Source organism: Melospiza melodia, chromosome 3 (genome assembly GCF_035770615.1).
Source record: "Melospiza melodia melodia isolate bMelMel2 chromosome 3, bMelMel2.pri, whole genome shotgun sequence".
NCBI lineage: Eukaryota > Metazoa > Chordata > Aves > Passeriformes > Passerellidae > Melospiza > Melospiza melodia.
Window position 1 is genome coordinate 55635215 of NC_086196.1, and position 9031 is coordinate 55644245.

Here is a 9031-nt window from a genome sequence, read left to right on the forward strand (position 1 = left end):
ATGCTGGCTTTGTTCCTACCACCAGTGGGGCTTTGCTTTCTCTCTGGCTTACTGTATGGAAAAAAGGGAAAGGGGAAAGGGAAAGGAAGCATTTCAACAGATTGTAATAAGCTGTGCTGCATAAAAATGCCTTTTTGCATCATCACAAATACAACCCGTCTGCCATTAGGAAAGGCTCCTGTTTGATTTAAATTTTAGACATTCAAGAATCATGCATTATGTGAATTCCAAAACATATTGTAATAATTACTGTGTGAAAAGGAAGTCAGAACCACTGATGTTAAGAGTCATCTTCTGATTTCTTTGGGAAATTTGGAGCCAACTGCCATGATGGGGCAAGTAGGCAGACTGCTGTGGAGTTTTATTCCTGATGTCTCAGAGTAATATCAGACTAGGTTAGTTGTTATAATATAAATCATCCACTTTGAAATGGCTTTTGAATTTGCATCTAGGGTTGTTAGAGCTTCTCTTTGGACCTGCCTCACTGTATCCCATTGTTTGAGTCAGGGCTGCTCAAATTAGTGAGGCCTGGCATCTTGGAACAATATGACTGTTGGGTTTAGTCTTGATATCAAAGTCCCAAAAAAACCCCATCTCATTTATGAATTAAAGTTACCATCTTTTAATGAAACCATTAAAAATGAATGAATTAAATGCATCATAGATACACCAATTTCTGCTGGTAGCAGAAATATTTGTTAACTGGACCATTAATTCTGGACAGAAAAACAAGTTTTTGATAGCTGCATCATAAAATTTCAAGTACTTATGAACTGAAACTTGCTTTACATCAAGTAACCATTCTCTAGTTTTTCTGACAGCAGAATGGCATTGCACAACTTACTCTGTAAGCAAACAAGATATAAAGTAATTGTACAAGGAGGAAATTTGCAGAGAAGGTGCACTCAGGTAATGTGGAGACAGTTTTTGACAAGCACTACAACACTTTGCTGCTTACTCTTATTTTCCACCACAATAAAGTATATTGTGCTGCGAATGTGAATGTTTTAATAACCTCTGAAGTTTGTATGCTAATACAACTTGAAAATCCTACCACTTATTTGGAAAAGTGATTTCTTTTACATTTGCACTGAAGTTGTGATATGTCCTGTGTCCTAAATGCCACAAAGTATCAGAGCTCCTTTCAAGTTAGCGATGCATACCACAGTCAAGCCGATCTGACAGACTGACCCCAGACCTGCCTAATCTGCATGAAGTGCCATTCAGGTTGTAAATGTGACACAGTTCTCCTCTCTGACCTCCTGCTGCCTCTCTGTGAGGTCAGTCACTGGATACTAAGGTTGAAAAGTTTGAGTGTTTGCTAGGGCCACACAATGTAGTAACTGAAATGGATATGGTAATTCATATGTCTGCCTTTGATGACTTGGTAAAAAATTGCTTCTCCTGGATTTGTTCCACAGGAAGATCCCATTTGATCTTCTATGAGTTACTTTTATATTGATTACATGATAAAGTACCTGATCAGTAGGCTGTGTTTTTCTTTTTATGCAAACAAAACTTGCCATGTAATTGATGGCGTCAAAATACAGACAGCTGTAATGTCTAAGAGAGTAAACAGCTAATTCTGTCTAGCAGTTTGCTGTGACCAAGGCATTACAAACGTAAAAAACACTTCAGCTAATAACAGGACCTGTTATTTTTTCCCCATCTCCTTAATGATTGAAGGCATCAGAAATAAGAGAAGGCTGTGCTTATTGTAGCTACTGAGGGTACCATTACCTACATTGTGAGATAAATCCCTGATGAACCTTGAAGAAATCCCACTAGGCAACTGCTGTAACTCCAGAGATGCTGTGGAAATTCTAGGTAAAAATAATAATGGTAAGTTTACAAATGGAATATGTGTGCTTTGACAATCAATACATAATTTTGTAACAGAAGGAAAAAACATAATTCTGTGGTTCTAAGTCCTTTGTTGTTCTAACCAATATGTTAACAGATGGCTTAAACAACAGAATGGAGGATACACTTAGAAAATTTCTGATTATACTGAGTTTCAAAGGGTTACAAACCCTGTTAGAATACAAAACCACAAATCAAATTGGATGTACTTAAGAAGTACACTTAAGAAGTGATTCAAAAACAGCAATAGGGAATTCATTACAGACAGATATAAAAAGCTGTAGCTGGGAATGAGTCATCATTTTCATTAATATAAATGGAGGTTTACCTGTGTAACAGATAAAAATTGAGGCTATTCTGTGAAACACTAGAAAAACTGCGCTACTGCAGAAAACATGTGCTGGTGAGTCCTGAAAAACAAGTCTGTGTTCAGCCTCAGTAGGATTATTAAGAAAGGTACAGAGAAGTTGAGAGAGAGCACCAAGAACAGTTAGAGGTTAATAAAATGTGACTTATGAGAAATAGTTTAGTTTTGTTTTGCTTGAGAGAGAAACCTGAAAAAGAGCTTTCCCAGTGGACATACAATCTCTCATATTTGAGAAATACTTTTCTCTATAACCACATATTGACTCAGCAGCTTGAGGATTATCTGGATCTCCTTGTTGGCAAGTGAGACTGGAGTGAGAATAGTATCATATCCTCTTCTGGAAGAAACAAGTCAAAAGAAATTAAGGGAGAGCTGACCTTGCATTACCCTCAAATCCAGCAGCCTGTAACACCCCTCAGTCTTTAATTGATTTCAAGGAGTGTTCACTTTGTCTGTGTGGTTTTTTATGAGCTCATTTTTGTTAGCTCTGACATTAACTATCCAGATTAGGGAAAGCTCTTAAGAAAAAGATAATGAAATCTCCAACCTGCTGGATAATAGGTAGGTGCTTTACTAGTGGATTTTTTCCAGTGGGATAGTATCGTTGCCTAACCTAGAAAAAGGAAATTTTTTCTACTGCAGGACAATTCTAGTATAGTTACATCTCTGTAATTCACTACGTGAAAATTTGTTGCAAAAACTTAGACCTCCAAAATAACAACAGAGTGATTAGAGGACATTACTTCTACAAAAGAAGTAGTAGAGTAGACATAAACAGAAGCTATTCTGTAGGTTTTTTGCCACAAATGAATTCTTACTCTACAGCAAAACAGCAGATAGCTGATTTTAAGTGACTTTACCATCTTTAATATACCACCATTTGGGTTTGCAGAAAGAAGTCACCATGTATTGCTTTCTTTCACAGTAAGCCATATCACATTTAACATGTGATAAGAGTTGACATCTGCATATAATAACAAAGTTGCAGGTGTGCTCTCAAGTTCATGTTGCACTTTGACTTTACAGGAAGACTGAAAACATTTTAGGTCCTGGTGTAGACAAGTCAGAATGAAGTCTCCAGGCCCCCAGAGCCCACAAATGTCCCAGGAGAGCGCCATGCATGCAAGGCAGCTCCAAACACAGAGGAGGAAAACAGATGAGTCACTTGGCCACCTCTGTAAAAAGTGGTGGCCGACCAAGGACAGCGGTCTTTGCTTCCAGTGTGCCAGGAATGAAGGGGCAGGAGCCCCTGTGAGAGCTGCTGTTTCACTTCCCCAGACACTGTTGAACCATGGGTGCTGCTACATCATGAACCCATTAACTCTCTGTTATCTCTTTATATGCACTTGTGCCTGTGGGCTCTGTTTTGTGCTGGGCAGTGCTTCAGAGCTGTTTCATTCAGCTACTTTTGCCCTGCCAATGAAAAGAAATGGAGCAACTTTCCTGTAGTTCAGTTCCTTCAAAGGCATAATTCCAATTCAGCAAAGAGCTGAATTCAGTAAGAATGTGTAAGTTATCTGTATTGAGGAAATATGACATAGTAGATTTTTTTTTCCCCAAGCAGAAAAATCCTGTATCAGATACATGACCAAAAATGGAATAAAACTGAATAAAATAGAAAAATTTATTTAAAATTGCTAGGGTACATCTGTGAAAACAGACACATGGATTTTTGAAGTAAATACTTTTTTTTAATTTTGACATAGAACAGAGATCTCAGCATAGTATGATAAAGAAGATATTCTCATCAACATCTAAAAATTCCATCTTTTCAATTTCTTAGTTACTTAGCAGAGCAACTTTGTGCTTCAAAGCTCTCTTTCAGACTGGTCAAAATATGAAGAGTAACCAAGCTCTTGGTTGCGCCTTCATCTCTCTTCTCACAGCTAAATTTAATTTCATTCCCTCCTACTTCCCCAGGAGAGTGTACTTCTCATCAAAGACTGCAGTTAATGTTGTTTACAGCAGAAGCAACCAAAAGTTAGAAAGATTACTTTTATTATGTGTCTTCTTTTGTTTACTCTTTATAACTGCAGGTTGAGTCAAATCCCTTGTGCTCCACAGCTTTATTCTGTAAGAAAATACAAGTAGAAAAACCCACACTGTTTTCTGGTGGATATTGAGTTGCAGCATACTGAGTGTTTTAGTCTTGAGATGTATGACAGCTAAGACAAGTGATAGAAACCCAAAAAGCTCTATTAGGCCTCATAATTAATGTACAAGGATGTGGACAGGTGTTTGAATCAATCAAATGAGAGGGCTTCATTTTCCACTTAAAGGCAGTTGCAAAAACTCATCTCTAGAAAGCTGCTGACAGAATAGTGTTAATGGGTTAATGGCTGTTGGTGAACCAGAAGAAGAAAGTGTGCAGTCCAGGCAGGGAGCCTTGTAAGAGCAAAATCCTGAACAGATGGTGAAAATTCAGTCCTGGAGCTTGAAGGGAGATGGATGATCCTTTTTTTTTTTTGAGACCCTAGGGAGAATCTTAGGGAGCAAACCAGGAGCTCTGACATGATGATGAGAAATTAGAATGAACTAGAAATATTTACTTTTTGCTCCAGGTGCCTGTGCAGTTTTGCTGCCAGTTGGCATTTCAGAGATAATAGGACCAAGCTGGAAATGTGAGCTATGGAGCAGACAAATTTTGGTGAGGCTGACAAAGAAAATAAGAGCCAGATGAGGGCTTATGTCTCATGCTATGCCGAAAGTGAAAGAACTGTGCAAGCCCTGAGGCAATCTCCTTCCTAGAGCTAAAAATGGGTATGTAAAATTTTTTGGTAGAGAAAAGGACAGAAGAGAACTGAAAAACATGCCCATGAGGTTGCAAAACTGAACAAATTATGCTGTTCAGGTAGCTGAAGACAAATTTATACAATTTTGATTTGGCAGTGTTATCAAATAGAACTGTTGGCTTCGCTTGTTTTTAGCTTCTTGTGCTATTCAGCCATATTGTCCCAGTCTGAAGACTTTCTGTGTTCTATGGAAAAATTGACAAAACCACACATGACTTAATGATTGTAATTAAAGGACTATTCTCTTCTTCCTGACATGTTTTGTTGTCTTTTATCCCAGAGTGTCATTTTTCTAGAGGGATCACATTGAAATGGAGCCTTTTGCCCCTGCTTTGTGCTGATGCACACAAATACTATAGTGCGTAGCAGTAGAATATCAGGCACTGGAAATGTGGAATATTGTGCTGTATGGAGAACTGGAGTATGTTCCATGTCTTGTGAGATCAGAAGTGAGTGCCATTAACTCTGGACTTTGGAGGGAATCCTTTACTTACAGTAAGTAGTAGGAAAGTCTTCCTTAGGACTGCTGGGGGGCAGGGGGGATGGGGGAAATGCAAGCTGAGGAACAGTGTTTTAAACATTTAAAAAAATTGGTGAGCCTTTGGAAGACAGTTCTAAAGGGTAGGGAATGGTAGCCTGTGGATAGTCTCAATCCCATCAGAGGAAAGGCATAATAAGACCAGATCCAGTTTTTCCATGGTGGAATCAGTGAATAAGCTTATATTATATAAACCAGCATATTTCAATACTTCTCTAAAGTATTTTGAAGTGAAAAATTAACCATCAGTGTTCTCTCCTCCATCCTATAAAGCAGAGGAGCTGGGAACATATACAGCTGATTTTTCAGATTTTCTCAGCTGCTTTCCCCAGTTTTATTCCACAGTATCTTGGAACTACATTCTTTTCTATTTTGTATATGCTTGTAGTGAGCAGAGTAATGCTCCCTGCAAACACTAACAATTTTAGGTTTGTTTTTACAGCCTATCCTCTTCCTTCCTAAAGGTCTGATGATTAACAAGCTGAGTTATAACATATTCACAACTTAAAGATAAAAAGATGCTGATGAGATACTTAAAATGTCAAAACACAGACCTATAGAAAGCAGGAAACTGCACCCTACAGAAGAACGTAGTTTGTTGCTACAATGCAATATAGTGTGGTACAATAGAGTGTGCTTTCAATGACTTATGAACGAGCATTTCACTTGCCTTCTCAGCCCTCTGGACCTGAATTAGCCTCTTGATAGCTCTGATTAACTTGGCCCCTTCAGTCATATAATGCTGGTTTTTCTCGTAGATAAGCAGCTTTTGGTTCGTTGTATTTGGACTGTTTCCCACAAGTGGTATAAATGTGTCCTTAATGCTTCTTACAAGTTTGTTAATGAGATTAGAAGGATGACTGTAATATTTGTTGATTACTATCCAGTATACTGCTAATCCATTAGCAGTGAGGAAAGGGAAGTGCACAGCATGGATTTGAACAAAAATCTCAAACAGTAGCACTTGTTAACTTTCAGCAGCTTATGTATTTTATTGTGCTCATTGCTAATTAAAATTCTTACACGGAAAGCTTGCTTCACCCTAGGCTTGACCTGCCTCATATGATGCACTGAGGTGGCAGGTTCCTTGAATTAGGGTAGTTTGGGCATGTGACAAGTATTCTCTGATCACCTTCCTTGTTGTGAGGCTCTAATAACCAGCTAGCACGCAAGAAGTGTATTAGAGTCCTTACTGTGTCAGTTCTCCTGTGTGAAAACATGTTGGGATTCAATAAGAAGGAAATAAGGTGGGGGCTATTTCTAACCTTCACATCTGGCATTGAAATTTATTCCTCTGCACTTGTTTTTCTTTTCTTCTTTGACTTTACTCCTTTCTTCTCCCTCTCCTTTTTTCCTGTGAATCTTCCCTGACATCCTTCTCTTTGAAACAAAGAGATTTTTAACAAAATGTATTTAACTAGAATTTTATGATGATATTGGAATGGTCAGATTACTTTTGTGGGAGTTGCAACCCTCAAATTCTTTCAAGACTGGGACCTCAAAAATTAGCTTGAGATCTGTGTCAACTGGTACCACCTGCCTCAATGCAAAAACATAACAGCAGTAATAGATTTGTTAGTATTAAAACTCTTTTTTTCCCCTCCAAATTATAAGAATATAATAGGAAAAACAGCAAAGTGTTGCTCCTCTTCAAACCTGTGAATATCCCAGTATCCAGAGAGAAATTGCAGTGATCTGGAGACACAGAAACTTAGCTACATAGCTACTCCTGTCACACAGAGGTCTCAGGAGCTTTACTCACATTCCCTTAGGTTCTCTATTCAAAATTGCCCCAGACCACTCCCAGCTGACAGTTTGAAGGTAGGAATGGGAGCACACCTGGCTCCCTGCAGCCAGTAGCAATAGTGCCTTGCTGGGAAATTCTAGAAGCTCATGCACTGAAGGTAAGAGGGTATGTCAGCTCACACTTAATCCTAAAAAAGGCCTAAACAACTCCTATTCTGAATTACATATTAGAAGATGAGAGTGAGATCAGGTGCCTGGTGGAAGCAAAACTTTTCCAGTACAACATGAAAAGAAGTAAGAGTGACTAGGAGATTTCTTCCTCAGGCTGTAGGACAAAACCAGTATTTCATGAAAGCCACAGCCTGGAAGAGGAGTGAGTATAGCAGTATCTCCCAACAGTCAGGGTGGCAATAGCCAATTCAGGAGTAGATATCTGCCCCAGACCTGAGGCACATTGTCAACAGCAGGAATCCCCTGGGCCAGCACTCATGGCCAGTTCTGCTCCACTGATGTCAGTGGGAGTTTCTCTGGGATCCTCTGTGGAGCCTGGGCTTTGCTGCTCCTTTGCCTCCCCTGCCCCTCAAACATGCACAGCCTCATCTTTCACAGCGTACTAATGCTCATCTGTGCCTGGCACAGAACCACCCTTAAACTGTTAAACTCCTTCTGCTGACCACAAGAACATCAGAATAACCTCTGTGAATCGTCAGCAAAGATTCAATAAATATTTCAAGTGAAGGGAATTGAATTACTTAGCATCTGCTCTACATAATGTGAAAAATAAATGACTATTGCTGCTAGATTAGAAATCAGCAGTCACTTCTCACTATTAGCTTAATTTCAAGCAGGAAGCTTCTTATTTATGTCAAGTCAATGCAAGAGCAATTTGTTTTTTCATTAAACCTTGTACTGTTTCCATTTTTAAGTCTCATTTGGCTCCTGGAAAAAAAAAAAAAAAAAAAAAAAGAAAATCACAATAAAATTGTAATCTGCATTTTGGACAGAGAGGACAACCAGATTTTTTTTTCTTTAAAATATAAAGTGGTCTTCACATATTGTCCACGGTAAGAGCGCATTTGCTACCCAAAATGCTAAAATAAAGATGGAAGGATAAATTGAATGTAAACCATCCTGTCTCCTGCCTTAAAGACAACACAATATTTCCTCTACAGACTTGATTAGCAAAACTTTTGTGACAAATGAAAATATCTAATTCTTTGAACTGTGCTTGAGCCAACACAATTACATTTTATCAGAAAACACTACTTGTATGATCAGATTTGTATATTTCTCTTTTGTTTTCTTTTTGGAGATTCAATATAATACACAAAACAAAACCAGGTAATTAATCACCTTTTTTTTTTCAATAACAGCATACACTGGAACTTTTCTGAATGTATTTGAGCTAGTTTAGATAATGATCAGATCCAGTGCCCCAAATAAATTATAGATCAGTCCATTATATTTATTAGCAACCACTGGGTGTCGCTGTGTCTCCACAAATACATCTAAAATGGGCTGATACTATATTAAGAAAATAGATCAGTTGCAAATAATGCCTACCATTATTGTGTCTTTTTATGTCAAGTTGCTTATTCTCCTGAATATATGAAACTCTTTACCCCAAAGTAATGAACAGGTAGTGATAAGAAAAGTAGAAATCAGCTAGGAGACTACTGTAGGAAAAAGATACTCTCTTTCTGCTTTTTCTGCTCTTTTTACAAT